General features: G+C 40.0%; 1 pseudogene; it reads right to left on the reverse strand.

Moving 5' to 3' along the window:
* Positions 1 to 7405: 7405 nt before the first annotated feature.
* Positions 7406 to 8324, reverse strand: LOC138438049 (olfactory receptor 1J4-like; annotated as a pseudogene).
* Positions 8325 to 13661: the final 5337 nt, after the last annotated feature.

Here is a 13661-nt window from a genome sequence, read left to right on the forward strand (position 1 = left end):
CCATACATGAGTCAGCAACACACATATAGAAAACACAGAACATGCACACCCAGTCTCATAATCACATACACACATCAGTTTACACGAGCCCCTTCTGACCTATGTTTGTTATCAATATGCTCAAATACCTTCTGCTCTGGGGTATTACCTTAGTCCTCGCTTTCTTTCCAACAGACCCAGGAGCCAAAGGACAAGATACAGTCTCTGTGGTTCAGGGACTGTCACAGACTTGCATGTCTGTTTATCAGTAACAAAACAACCGGCAGGAGGCTTTTATTTTATAGCAGAAGGAAGACACGAGGGAAAAAACCCAGGATCATCAATAAACAAATAGTCAATGTGGGCTAATTGAACAACATTCCTGCTGGCCTCTAGGGGAGGAGCCTGTGCAAGGGCCAGAGGGGCTGAAACCCTGGAGTCCCTGGGGACAGTGTTTCTGATGCTAGTGATACCTTGGTCTCCTTTCTGTCTGATCTGCTTGTTTGGGTGGGTGGCAAAGGGACCAAAGTCAGTCTTGGGCCTCATAAGTATTCATAGAGATAAAGTAAGCCTGCTCCCATGTCAGAGCAAGGCTCCTGGACCTCTGACACAAGCCATGCCTAGAGTTCACTGGTCTCTCCACTGCCTGGATAGGCTCCTATAGAGCAGGGGCTGAGCCTAGCTCAGAAGATTGAAGAACAGAATGGACCCCATAGGTTATGACAAAGATACTGTTGGAATTGATTTTGGGCTCTGCCACTTACTGTGAGCTCCTAAACAATATAATTCAGTTCTACAGTATTCAGTCTGAAATGTAACTTGGGGCTATAAATCGTACCTTCCTCAAGAGGTTGTTGTGAAGATTAAATGAGATAATACACATTAGCATTCTTACTGCAGTGCCTGGTACATGAAAATGTGTAGTAATTGTTAGGGGACATCAGCAAAAATTTTTAAATCTCAGGACATTTAATTAACTTCATGTATTCATTTCTTCTTTCTCATATATATTGACTAAAGACTTTATAAACGTGACAAGCTAGGCTGTGGAACACAGAGTGAATAAAATACAAACATACTGGAGTGGGTAGCCTTTCCCGTCTCCAGAGGATCTTCCCAACTTAGGGATCAAACACAGGTCTCCTGCATTGCAGGCAGATTCTTTACCACCTGAGCCACCAGGGAAGTCCATGTTATCTGGTATAGCTTACAGTTTAAGGGGAGGAAACAAACAAAAACTTGAAACAAAACAAGTCTATATAGTAAAACAAGAACACAAAAAATCAAAATAGTACAGTCTATGACTTGGCAGTTGGTAAAAAGCATCATGGTGTTAACAGATCAGGACAGGGATATGAGAAGTGACTATAAATACACTTAAGCAAAGTGGTCAGAGTAGGTGTCCTGAGAAAGTTAGATATGGATAAAAAATAGTTTATTCAAATGAGAATGTTTTCATAACTTTTAAGGAAAGGAAGAGGAAATTTCTTTCTGAGGAGGAAACTTCACACTCCAACAAGTAATTTATTAAATCTGTAGAGAATAGACTAATATACTAAATCTACATTTTGCCTTGCCATTCTCAATTAACCCACAGTCACAGTTGCCACCAACATAATTGTTGGGATGGCTGCCTCCAGTGTTCTCCATCTCTCAAAAATGCATGATTTTCTAGGTCCTACTCAAGGCTGTGTATCAATTTAAGAAGCTTCCCAAATCATCAGGCTTGAGGCACACATATTTGCCTCCAAATAGGATGAGGTTCATTTATTCTGACCATAAAAAGTTGTATTTATGCCAAAGACCCTTTGGTTGATGTTTTCCTTTGTCCAACTGCCTACCACAGTTGGCCTGCCCACATAGAAGTGTCTCAATAATTGTTATAATCAGTAGATCGGTTCCCTATCTACAGACAAAGGAGTAACAAAGCTAAGTCAAAATCCAAAACACTGACAATGCTAAATGCCGGTGAGGATGTGAAGCAACAAGAACCCTGGTTCAGTGCTAGTAGGAACACAAATTGGTACAGCCACTTTGGTAGACCCCTTTTGGCACAGGTCTAGAGGCTAGGAAGTAAAAGATCAAGGTGCCATCTGTTCATGTGTATGTTAAAATATCTTCAATTGAACTTTTAAAGACTGTATATCAATTACACCCCAATAAAACTGTAAATGAAAATGAAGAAATAAGAAATAAGCTAGAGCCCCCAAACAACAGAAATATTTTCCAATGAGACCTCCCCCTGCCATTATCTTAATTAACACAATTTTCTCACTAGGGAATACTTTCCACACAAAGACATTACACAAAAATATTAAACATGGAAATGTATTTTTTTTAAACATGGAAATGTATTTTTATCCATCTTCATTTTTCAAAGCAGATCCTTTTGGAAGCCTGTCTTTTGCACTCAGCCATCTAGTCAAGGCTATGGTTTTCCCAGTAGTCATATATGGATATGAGAGTTGGACCATAAAGAAAGCTGAGCGCTGAAGAATTGATGCTGTGGTGTTGGAGAAGACTCTTGAGAGTCCCCTGGACTGCAAGGAGATCCAACCAGTCCATCCTAAAGGAAATCAGTCCTGAATATTCATTGAAAGGACTGATGCTAAAGCTGAAACTCCAATACTTTGGCCACCTGATGTGAAGAACTGACTCACTGGAAAAGATCCTGATGCTGGGAGGGATTGGGGTCAGGAGGAGAAGGGGATGATAGAGGATGAGATGGTTGGATGGCATCACCAACTCAAAGGACATGAGTTTGAGTAAACTCTGGGAGTTGGTGATGGACAGGGAAGCCTGGTGTGCTGCAGTCCATGGGGTCGCAAAGAGTTAAACATGACTGAGCGACTGAACTGAACTGAACTATCTAAAGAGTTCAGTTATATCTGCTGTATTGTAATGTCTCATTAAGCTATTATTCTTTGTATTTGGTTTTGGTCCACATTTCGTTATCTACAAGGCTCCCAAGGATAAGATGTTCTTTCAACTGTGGCGAAACTTTGGCAAAAAATTTCCTCCTGGATTCTACCATATAAATTCTCTATAGAATTCCCAGTGTAATTGCAGGCATTTATTTTTAGAATATGTATCTTGATTCAGTTCCCTGTGCTTTTCTTAATCACTTTAGTCCAAGTGTCATCAGTCTTGGCTGTGCATTAGAATAAGTTGCCAAAAGTGTGATATTGTGTTAAGATTTTGAAAAACCATAAGAAGCATTTCTCTGTCATCTTCTCCATTAGATTAGCCAGCATTTTGAATGTCCTTACCTTAAACTTTGAAGTTGAGATTTATAGTTCTAGAAAAAAATTATTATAAATATTGAGAGTGAAACTAAGGAGTGATGGCTAAAATACATATTATTACTAACTGTAAAGCCATTCTAGTACTTCTGTCTAGTTCTGACATTTTTTGTATTCTTGATATATGCATCAGAAACTTTGAGAAGATACAGCTTTTAAAAAATGTTATTTTAAAAAATAACTAAACTTCAAAAATTGTAGTAGAGCCTGAAGTTAGGCAGGTTGATTCCTCCAGTTCCATTCTTCTTTCTCAAGATTGATTGGCTATTCGAGGTTTTTCTATTTCCATACAAATTGTGAAATTATTTGTTCTAGCTCTTTGAAAACTACCGTTGGTAGCTTGATAGGGATTGCATTGAATCTGTAGATTGCTTTGGGTAGTATACTCATTTTCACTATATTGATTCTTCAGGTCCATGAACATGGTATATTTCTCCATCTATTAGTGTCCTCTTTTATTTCTTTCACCAGTATTTTATAGTTTCCTATATATAGGTCTTTAGTTTCTTTAGGTGGAGAAGGCAATGGCATCCCACTCCAGAACTCTTGCCTGGAAAATCCCATGTAAGGGGGAACCTGGTAGGCTGCAGCCCATGGGGTCGCTAAAAGTCGGACACAACTGAGCAACGTCACTTTCACTTTTCACTTTCTTTCATTGGAGAAGGAAATGGCAACCCACTCCAGTGTTCTTGTCTGGAGAATCCCAGGGATGGGGGAGCCTGGTGGGCTGCCGTCCATGGGGTCACACAGAGTCGGACACAACTGAAGCGACTTAGCAGCAGCAGCAGCAGCAGCAAAAGTTTCTTTAGGTAGGTATATTCCTAAGTATTTTATTTTTTTCATTGCAATGGTGAATGGAATTGTTTCCTTAATTTCTCTTTCTATTTTCTCATTATTAGTGTATAGGAATGCAAGGGATTTCTGTGTGTTGATTTAATATCCTGCAATTTTACTATATTCATTGATTAGCTCTAGTAATTTTCTGGTGGAGACTTTAGGGTTTTCTATGTAGAGGATCATGTCATCTGCAAACAGTGAGAGTTTTACTCCTTCTTTTCCAATTTGGATTCCTTTTATTTCTTTTTCTGCTCTGATTGCTGTGGCCAAAACTTCCAAAACTATGTTGAATAGTAGTGGTGAAAGTAGGCACCCTTGTCTTGTTCCTGACTTTAGGGGAAATGCTTTCAATTTTTCACCATTGAGGATAATGTTTGCTGTGGGTTTGTCATATATAGCTTTTATTATGTTGAGGTATGTTCCTACTATTCCTGCTTTCTGGAGAGTTTTTATCATAAATGGATGTTGAATTTTGTCAAAGGCCTTCTCTGCATCTATTGAGATAATCATATGGCTTTTATTTTTCAATTTGTTGATGTGGTGAATTACATTGATTGGTTTGCAGATATTGAAGAATCCTTGCATCCCTGGGATAAAGCCCACTTGGTCATGGTGTATGATCTTTTTAGTGTGTTGTTGGATTCTGATCGCTAGAATTTTGTTAAGGATTTTTGCATCTGTGTTCATCAGTGATATTGGCCTGTAGTTTTCTTTTCTTTTCTTTTCTTTTTTTGTGTGGCATCTTTGTCAGGTTTTGGTATTAGGGTGATGGTGGCCTCATAGAATGAGTTTGGAAGTTTACCTTCCTCTGCAGTAGGATAGGTGTTAGCTCTTCTCTAAATTTTTGGTAGAATTTAGCTGTGAAGCCGTCTGGACCTGGGCTTTTGTTTTCTGGAAGATTTCTGATTACAGTTTCGATTTCCATGCTTGTGATGGGTCTGTTAAGATTTTCTATTTCTTCCTGGTTCAGTTTTGGAAAGTTGTACTTTTCTAAGAATTTGTCCATTTCTTCCACGTTGTCCTTTTTATTGGCATATAATTGCTGATAGTAGTCTCTTATGATCCTTTGTATTTCTGTGTTGTCTGTTGTGATCTCTCCATTTTCATTTCTAATTTTATGGATTTGATTTTTCTCCCTTTGTTTCTTGATGAGTCTGGCTAATGGTTTGTCAATTTTATTTATCCTTTCAAAGAACCAGCTTTTGGCTTTGTTGATTTTTGCTATGGTCTCTTTTGTTTCTTTTGCATTTATTTCTGCCATAATTTTAAAGATTTCTTTCCTTCTACTAACCCTGGGGTTCTTCATTTCTCCTTTTTCTAGTTGCTTTAGGTGTAGAGTTAGGTTATTGATTTGACTTTTTTTCTTGTTTCTTGAGGTATGCCTGTATTGCTATGAACTTTCCCCTTAGCACTGCTTTTCCAGTGTCCCACAGGTTTTGGGTTGTTGTGTTTTCATTTTCATTCATTTCTATGCATATTTTGATTTCTTTTTTGATTTCTTCTGTGATTTGTTGGTTATTCAGCAGCGTGTTGTTCAGCCTCCATATGTTAGAATTTTTAATAATTTTTCTCCTGTAATTGAGATCTACAAATGGGACCTAATTAAAATTAAAAGCTTCTGCATAACAAAGGAAACTATAAGCAAGGTGAAAAGACAGCCTTCAGAATGGGAGAAAATAATAGCAAATGAAGCAACTGACAAACAACTAATCTCAAAAGTATACAAGCAACTTCTGCAGCTCAATTCCAGAAAAATAAATGACCCAATCAAAAAATGGGCCAAAGAACTAAATAGACATTTCTCCAAAGAAGACATACAGATGGCCAACAAACACATGAAAAGATGCTCAACATCACTCATTATCAGAGAAATGTAAATCAATACCACAATGAGGTACCATTTCACGCCAGTCAGAATGGCTGCTATCCGAAAGTCTACAAGCAATAAATGCTGGAGAGGGCATGGAGAAAAGGGAACCCTCCTACACTGTTGGTGGGAATGAAAACTAATACAGCCACCATAGAGAAGAGTGTGGAGATTCCTTTGTAAACTGGAAATAGAACTGCCTTATGACCCAGCAATCCCACTGCTGGGCATACACACCGAGGAAACCAGAATTGAAAGAGACACATGTATCCCAATGTTCATTGCAGCAGTGTTTATAATAGCTAGGACATGGAAGCAACCTAGATGTCCATCAGCAGATGAATGGATAAGAAAGCTGTGGTACATATATATAATGGAGTATTATGCAGCCATTAAAAAGAATACATTTGAATCAGTTCTAATGAGGTGGATGAAACTGGAGCCTATTATACAGAGTGAAGTAAGCCAGAAAGAAAAAACACCAATACAATATACTAACGCATATATATGGAATTTAGAAAAATGGTAACGATAACCCTGTAGGCGAGACAGCAAAAGAGACACAGATGTATAGAACAGTCTTTTGGACTCTGTGGGAGAGGGAGAGGGAGAGGGTGGGATGATTGGGGAGAATGGCATTGAAACATGTATAATATCATATATGAAATGAATCGCCAGTCCAGGTTCGATGCAGGATACAGGATGCTTGGGGCTGGTGTACTGGGATGACCCAGAGGGATGGTACAGGGAGGGAGGAGGAAGGGGGGTTCAGGATGGGGAACGCATGTATACCTGTGGTGGATTCATGTTGATGTATGGCAAAACCAATACAATATTGTAAAGTAATTAGCCTCCAATTAAAATAAATAAAATTAAATTTAAAAAATTCAAAAATTGTTATTTGCTCTAATACGTTTAAAGAACAAATAAATTTGCAGTCAAATTTTCTTTTTATTTAAAGAGGAAACATATGTATCAAAGTAAGGAATCTTTCTGCCTATTCATAACTAAAAGTCAATAGTGTAATTGTAAAAGATGATACTTCCTACTCATGACTTAAAAGACATTTGGCACTTTGAAGACAACTAAGATGATGGTCCTCTAGTGTATTGCCAAATCTCAAGGCTTATGAAATAGAGACATAAAATAAAGCTAAAGCAAAAAGAAGTTTGTTCAAAAAACACAGATGGTTACAACAAATAGCACTTGCTGCGTCCATGCCTGGAACTCACTGGTTTCAGGAAAAGCAAACAGAAAACAACAACAACAACAACAACAACAAGCAAAGCAAGTGGCTGGAAACAGGGAAGTGTGGTGGGTTCCAGCAACAGGCAAGGTCTTTGGCACAGATTTCCAAAGGGGAATCTCTGACACTGCCATTTTGTTCTTCAGAATGAGAAACTGAGAAGGTGAGGTATTGTTACTTGGAGAAGAAGATCTCCCTCCTGGAAAATCTCCCAAGAGCCCCCTTCATGTCTCTGTGCCTCAGACTATAGATGAAAGGGTTCAGCATGGGCATGACCACTGTGTACATCACTGAAGCAATTATGTCTTTGTCATTGGAGTTGTTTGATGATGGGAAAATGTACAGAACCATAATTGTCCCATAGAATAGGAAAACCACAGAGAGGTGGGAGCCACAGGTGGACAAGGCTTTGTGAATCCCTTTGGTAGAGGGGACTCTCAGGATGGAGACCCCGATGTGGACATAAGAGACTAGGATGCCAGTTAGTGGTATGATGATTCCCAGTGTCCCCACAGTGAAGATGACCAACTCATTGAGGGAGGTGTCTGAGCAGGGGAGCAAGCAGGGCAGCAAGATCACAAAAGAAATGAGGGATTGTGTTATCAGCACAGAAGGACAGCCAGGCCAGGCTGAGAGTGTGGGACATTGCACTGCTATAGGAGAAGATCCAGGACACAGCCACTAGTGAAATACACAGGTTTCCTCACATGATGGTGGTGTAGTGGAGAGGGTGACAGGCCATCACTGCAAGAAGAAGATTGTCAACACAACCAAAAAATATGAAAAAGTACATCTGTGTTATACACCCTTCATAAGGGATCGATTGGTCCAAAATATGCATGTTTATCAGCTTCTTAGGGACAGTGACAGATGAGAAGGAGACGTCAGTGAAGGCCAAGTGGCTGAGGAAGAAGTACATGGGGGTGTGGAGGTGAGGGTCCAGCCTGATGAGCAGGATGATGAGCAGGTTGCCCAGCACTGTGGTCAGGTACATGCGCAGGAACAGGGCAAAGAACACGCCCTGCTGCTCTGGCCGGAGGGGGAGCCCCAGGAGGAGGAACTTGGACACGATGCACTGGTTCTCCCTCCTCATGCTTCTCTTCTGTCTTCTGCGGATGAAGGAGAGTGGGAAAATGTCAGAAGCTTTGACTACACTAGGGTCTCTAATTTACTCTCAGAGAAAAAGAATTTTCTCCTAAATTCCTTTTATCACCTAATGTTGCCAGAGCAAGCAACACATCCTCAGTGCTCAATATGATTCTTTTTGGTGAAAACCAGAGCAAATTCATTCTTAAGTTTTCTTTTTAATTAACCGTGTTTCTGGCATTAAGCTTTTGACTGGAGATACAGGAATAAACAGGTCATGCAGGACCTCTTCTCTCTGGATACTAATCCTCTAGGGAACACCTGCCAAAGGACTGGTTAACATTATGGACCTGAAGCCAAATTCCTTGTGTTGCAATCCTGGCCCCACCTCTTTTTAGCTATATGACTTGGGATACTAAATCTCTCTTGGCTTCATATGTGCCTCTATAATGCAAAGATACCAATATCATACATTCGTAAAGTTAATAAGAGCATTCTAATTCAAGGCATATTAATATCTAAGAACAGCGTCCTACATAAAATACATACAAAATTTTCTCAATTATTTTTTATGACAGGACAAGTACCCAAAAAACTCAGTATCAAATTCAAGGATTTAATAAAACAGTATTATGAGATGGTCAGCACAAAGGTCCAAAAACTGGCCTAAAATTTGCATCTATCTGAGCGTTGACACTAAGGTGAACTGAGTTCAGATATCACTGGTGTCAATTCCCTGGTAAAACTTGTCTTAATGCATGTTTATCTTCTGGCTAAGAAACAAACCTTCTTTCTGTACATGTATTTCCATCCATTTCTGGTTTTTCATGTTGGCTCAGGTCTGGATGTTCATATGTAGGAAGACACCTGAGATCTGAGATCTGGGGTCTGAGAGCTGAGAGATACTGAAGGAGTGAAGGGTCTATTAGAATTCAGTTACCTGACTGACTGTTCACTATTTCCCGATATTGATCTTCACGCTGGGTAGTTACTGACATTTAATGAACACTATGTCAGACTAATACATTTTTGGAAAATAGCCTCATTAAATTTTGTCAACAGTCCTAAGAAGTAGGTGTTATTAAACTTCATTTTGAACATACTGAGAAGCAGTAGGAAGCTAGCATGATCATATAGTAACTTCTATAGTCACAATTCTCTCGTGTTTTTTAAAATTTATTGGAATCTCTGCTCTTGTGACTCTACTATTTCTCTTTCTCTCTGGTTAGAATAGGGAGGATCTTAAAAAATGTTATTTCAAGATTTTAAGGATTCTCTCTGCTTAGATAACTGTCAACAGTCATATTCCTGCAGCCCTGGCTCAGACGGTTAAAGCATCTGTCTACAATGTGGGAGACCTGGGTTTGAGCCCTGGGTTGGGAAGATCCCCTGGGGAAGGAAATGGCAATCCACTCCAGTACTGTTGCCTGGAAAATCCCATGGACAGAGGAGCCTGGTACACCACAGTCTATGGGGTCGCAAGGAGTCGGACATGACTGAGTGACTTCACTTAGTTTGTAAATGGCTTTTATTTGCCTTCAATTTTGTTCAGTCCATCAATGTTTATTTGTATCTGGAAAATAGAGAAGACAGTAATTTTTTCCATCATTTTACTAACAGGGGTAGTGAAATAAATTAAATAACCTCACATAGATACTGTATAGTGGAGCTTGGTCTCAAAGGTTGATTTTCTGATAATCTTTCCACTAGAGTGAGAACCCACTCATTTATTTTTATGGGTGGTAGAGAGGCAACATTTAAATGTGAAATGTGAAAAGTTAAAGTAAAAAGGTAAAATATGCTTGGGAGAGAAAGATAAACATTAACATTGTATAAGAATCTCTCACTAGATGCCTGCTCCAGACCAGGAAGTTACTTGAGGTCATTAATTGACTCAGTTCATAGGACAGAAGGGTCCAGGCTCTGAACCATTCTGCCAAGGACTGCCTTCTCCCTGAAAGTTGCTAGGTCAGACTTAACCCAGGATCACAAAGATCTCTTGGAAGACAACCAGAACACATAATGAAAACAAGGAGCTGGGAACAAGACAGAAGTGGTGCTATGATTCCATCAACACCATGTGGAAAGAGGTGGCCAGGGAATTGCTCAGTAATAAAGAGAGAAGTGGCAATCTGGGGGAGTGCGGTCTGGAGAGGATTGGGAGAGAACCTATGGATGGGTCTAATTTTCCTGTCTTCATACCAAATTTTTTCTCCTGAGAAGTAGAGAAATGGAGGGTCAGGTGTCTCAGCCTCCATGAGTCTACAATTTACTATTGAAAAAGTGCTTGCAATATGTCTAGAATGTCTGGAGCATCTTACACACAAGATCTTTCAGCAATCATCAGGATTCCATTGACAGTAGAGGATGCTGAGCATCACCAAGGCCAAATCCAAAGCTCTTAAGTGGGGAAAAGACAAAGATTTGAGTGTATACATATGTGACACCAGAAATTAACATTGTGTTTCTAAAATGTATTACCAAAATTGAAAAAGTGTGTCAAAAGTATTGGGTTTCCAGTACTGTTGGAATATTTACATCACTGACAAATGGATGCCAGAAGTGCCTCAAAGGGGCTTCCTTTGGAGCTGCCTGTGTGCATTCTGGTCTCATCCAAATGGAAGGCTAAAATATGAGACCATTATGCACACACACACACACACCTGTATCTTCTGTGTGAAGTAAGTCAAGATATGGGGTGGGTTTTTTTGCACAAAGGTACTTACACAGTATCACAGACAAACACCTCCCAAATGGATTTTTATTTTTCTCTAACTTGGGCTTCTCAGGTACCACAATGGTAAAGTATCTGCCTGCCAATTCAGGAGACACAAGAGACCCAGGAGACCCGGGTTCAATCCCTGGGTTGGGAAAATCCCCTGAAGTAGGAAATAGCAACCCACTACAGTATTCTTGCCTGGAACATTCCATGGACAGAAGAGCCTGGTGGGCTATTGTTCATTGGGTCACAAAACAGTCAAAAATGACTTTGCACACACATACACACACACATGCTCAAACTATTAGTAGATGAATACAGTCAGGATGTGAGTCAGCTTCAAATCTATGCAAAACTCACAAAAAAATGCACATGTGCAGTACAGCTACACACAGAGAACTCTCAAGCATCCTATACCACAGACATTGTAGACCAAGAAGTCATACATATTCAAATCATGAATTATGCATAAGGCCTTACATTCAGCACACAAGCAACGAATGGAAGTAAAAGGAGCACACACTGATAGGAAATCTCCAGCTTCTCTGGAATTCCAATTACACATACACACATAGTCATACAACACAACACACACACACAGATACATGCAATTTCTCTCATGGTCACACATGCACACATTTACACACAGACACGCATGAACAATTTGGAGATTTCTGACCTTCTTCTGAGCTATAACAGTGCTATAAGTTCAGATACCTTCTGCTGCTTCTTTCTGTCACGTGACTCTTCACTTTCTGCTCAAAAGACCCAGTATCCAAAGAAAAAGAGCAAACCTTGGTGGCTCAAGGACCTTTATAGACTCTCATGTCTATTCAGCAACCTCAAAACAACAGGCAAGAAGGTCTTCTTTGACTCATCAGAAAGAAACCCAGAGGGAAACAGCCACCAACCCCTGACTAGAGAAGCAGTCAACTGGGGCTAATTGCCCAGCTTCCTCCTGGCCCCTTGATGGGGAGTATGTTTAGGGTCCAGAGAGGCTGAGCTATACCTGGGGCCACAGGAGATATTGTCCCTAAAGTCAGTGGTACCCTGGGCTTCTGGTCAAACCTCTGGGTGGGAAGTGGAAGTCCGCTTATTGCCCACAGCTTCTGCTCCATGAGTTCAGATTCTCTGTATGGCAGTGTATGGTACAGACAGTGTAAGGAACTCAGCAAGCTTCTGCAGGCTCCACAACACATACACAGGCTTCCATTAAAACACAAAGCCCCTTAAAATGTACAGGGCTATTTGATAGCATTCATTCTAACTGGTGTGAGATAGTACCTCATTGTGGTTTTAATTTGCATTTCTCTGATAATGAATGATGTTGAGCATAAATGCTGGAAAGAATGCGGAGAAAAAGGAACTCTTTTACATTGCTGGTGGGAATGCAAACTAGTACAGCCACTATGGATAACAGCATGGAGATTCCTTAAAAAACTGGAAATAGAACTGCCTTATGACCCAGCAATCCCACTGCTGGGCATACACACCGAGGAAACCAGAATTGAAAGAGACACATGTACCTCAATGTTCATCACAGCACTGTTTACAATAGCTAGGACATGGAAGCAACCTAGATGTCCATTGGCAGATGAATGATTAAGAAAGCTGTAATACAAATACACAGTGGAATATTGCTCAGCTATTAATAAGAATGCATTTGAATCAGTTCTAATGAGGTGGATGGAACTAGAGCCTATTATAAAGAGTGAAGTAAGTCAGAAAGAAAAACACCAGTATAGTATATTAATGCATATATGGAATTTAGAAAGATGGTAACAATGACCCTATATGAGAGACAGCAAAAGAGACACAGATGTAAAGAACAGACTTTTGGACTCTGTGGGAGAAGGCGAGGGTGGGATGATTTGAGAGAATAACATTGAAACATGTATATTACTGAAAGGCTGTTGCTGAACCACGAAAAGACACCAGGATTCTTGGCCTCCAGAGGAGAAGAATTCAATCCAGGGCCAGAGACAAGGCTTGATTGCTCAGAGCTTTTGTGTAATAAAATTTTATTCAAGTATAAAGGAGATAGAGAAAGCTTCTGACATACGCATCAGAAGGGGGCAGGAAGAGTACCTCCTTGCTAGTGTTAGCAATGGAGTTATATACTCTCCAATTAGCTATTACAGTGAATCAAAAGAATGTCTGGAGGTTGTAAAGACCTCACTAGACCTACTCCCATAATTTACATTTTAAGATAACAGGATCAGCCAGAAGGTTTTTTCTAGAGACTGTTCTCAAGCAGGATACATTATTGTTATATAATCCTAAGGAATGTAGAGGGGAAAAAATTTGTCTTTTCTTCCTCCTTGAGAATTCCAGACCCCTCTCTCCTTGGGGATCCCTGGACTTCTTATCGATCTGCCTAGGAAATGACTCTCATTACCATATGTGAAATAGATTGCCAGTCCAGGTTCAATGCATGAGACAGTACGCTCAGGGCCTGTGCACTGGGATGACCCTGAGGGATGGGATGGGGAGGGAGGTGGGAGCAGGGTTCAGGATGGGGAACACATGCGCACCCGTGGCTGATTCATGTCAATGTATGGCAAAAACCGCTATAATATTATAAAGTAATTAGCCTCCAATTAAAATTAGTGAATTAATTTAAAA

The sequence above is a fragment of the Ovis canadensis genome, chromosome 3 (assembly GCF_042477335.2).
Source record: "Ovis canadensis isolate MfBH-ARS-UI-01 breed Bighorn chromosome 3, ARS-UI_OviCan_v2, whole genome shotgun sequence".
In the NCBI taxonomy this organism is placed as follows: Eukaryota; Metazoa; Chordata; class Mammalia; order Artiodactyla; family Bovidae; genus Ovis; species Ovis canadensis.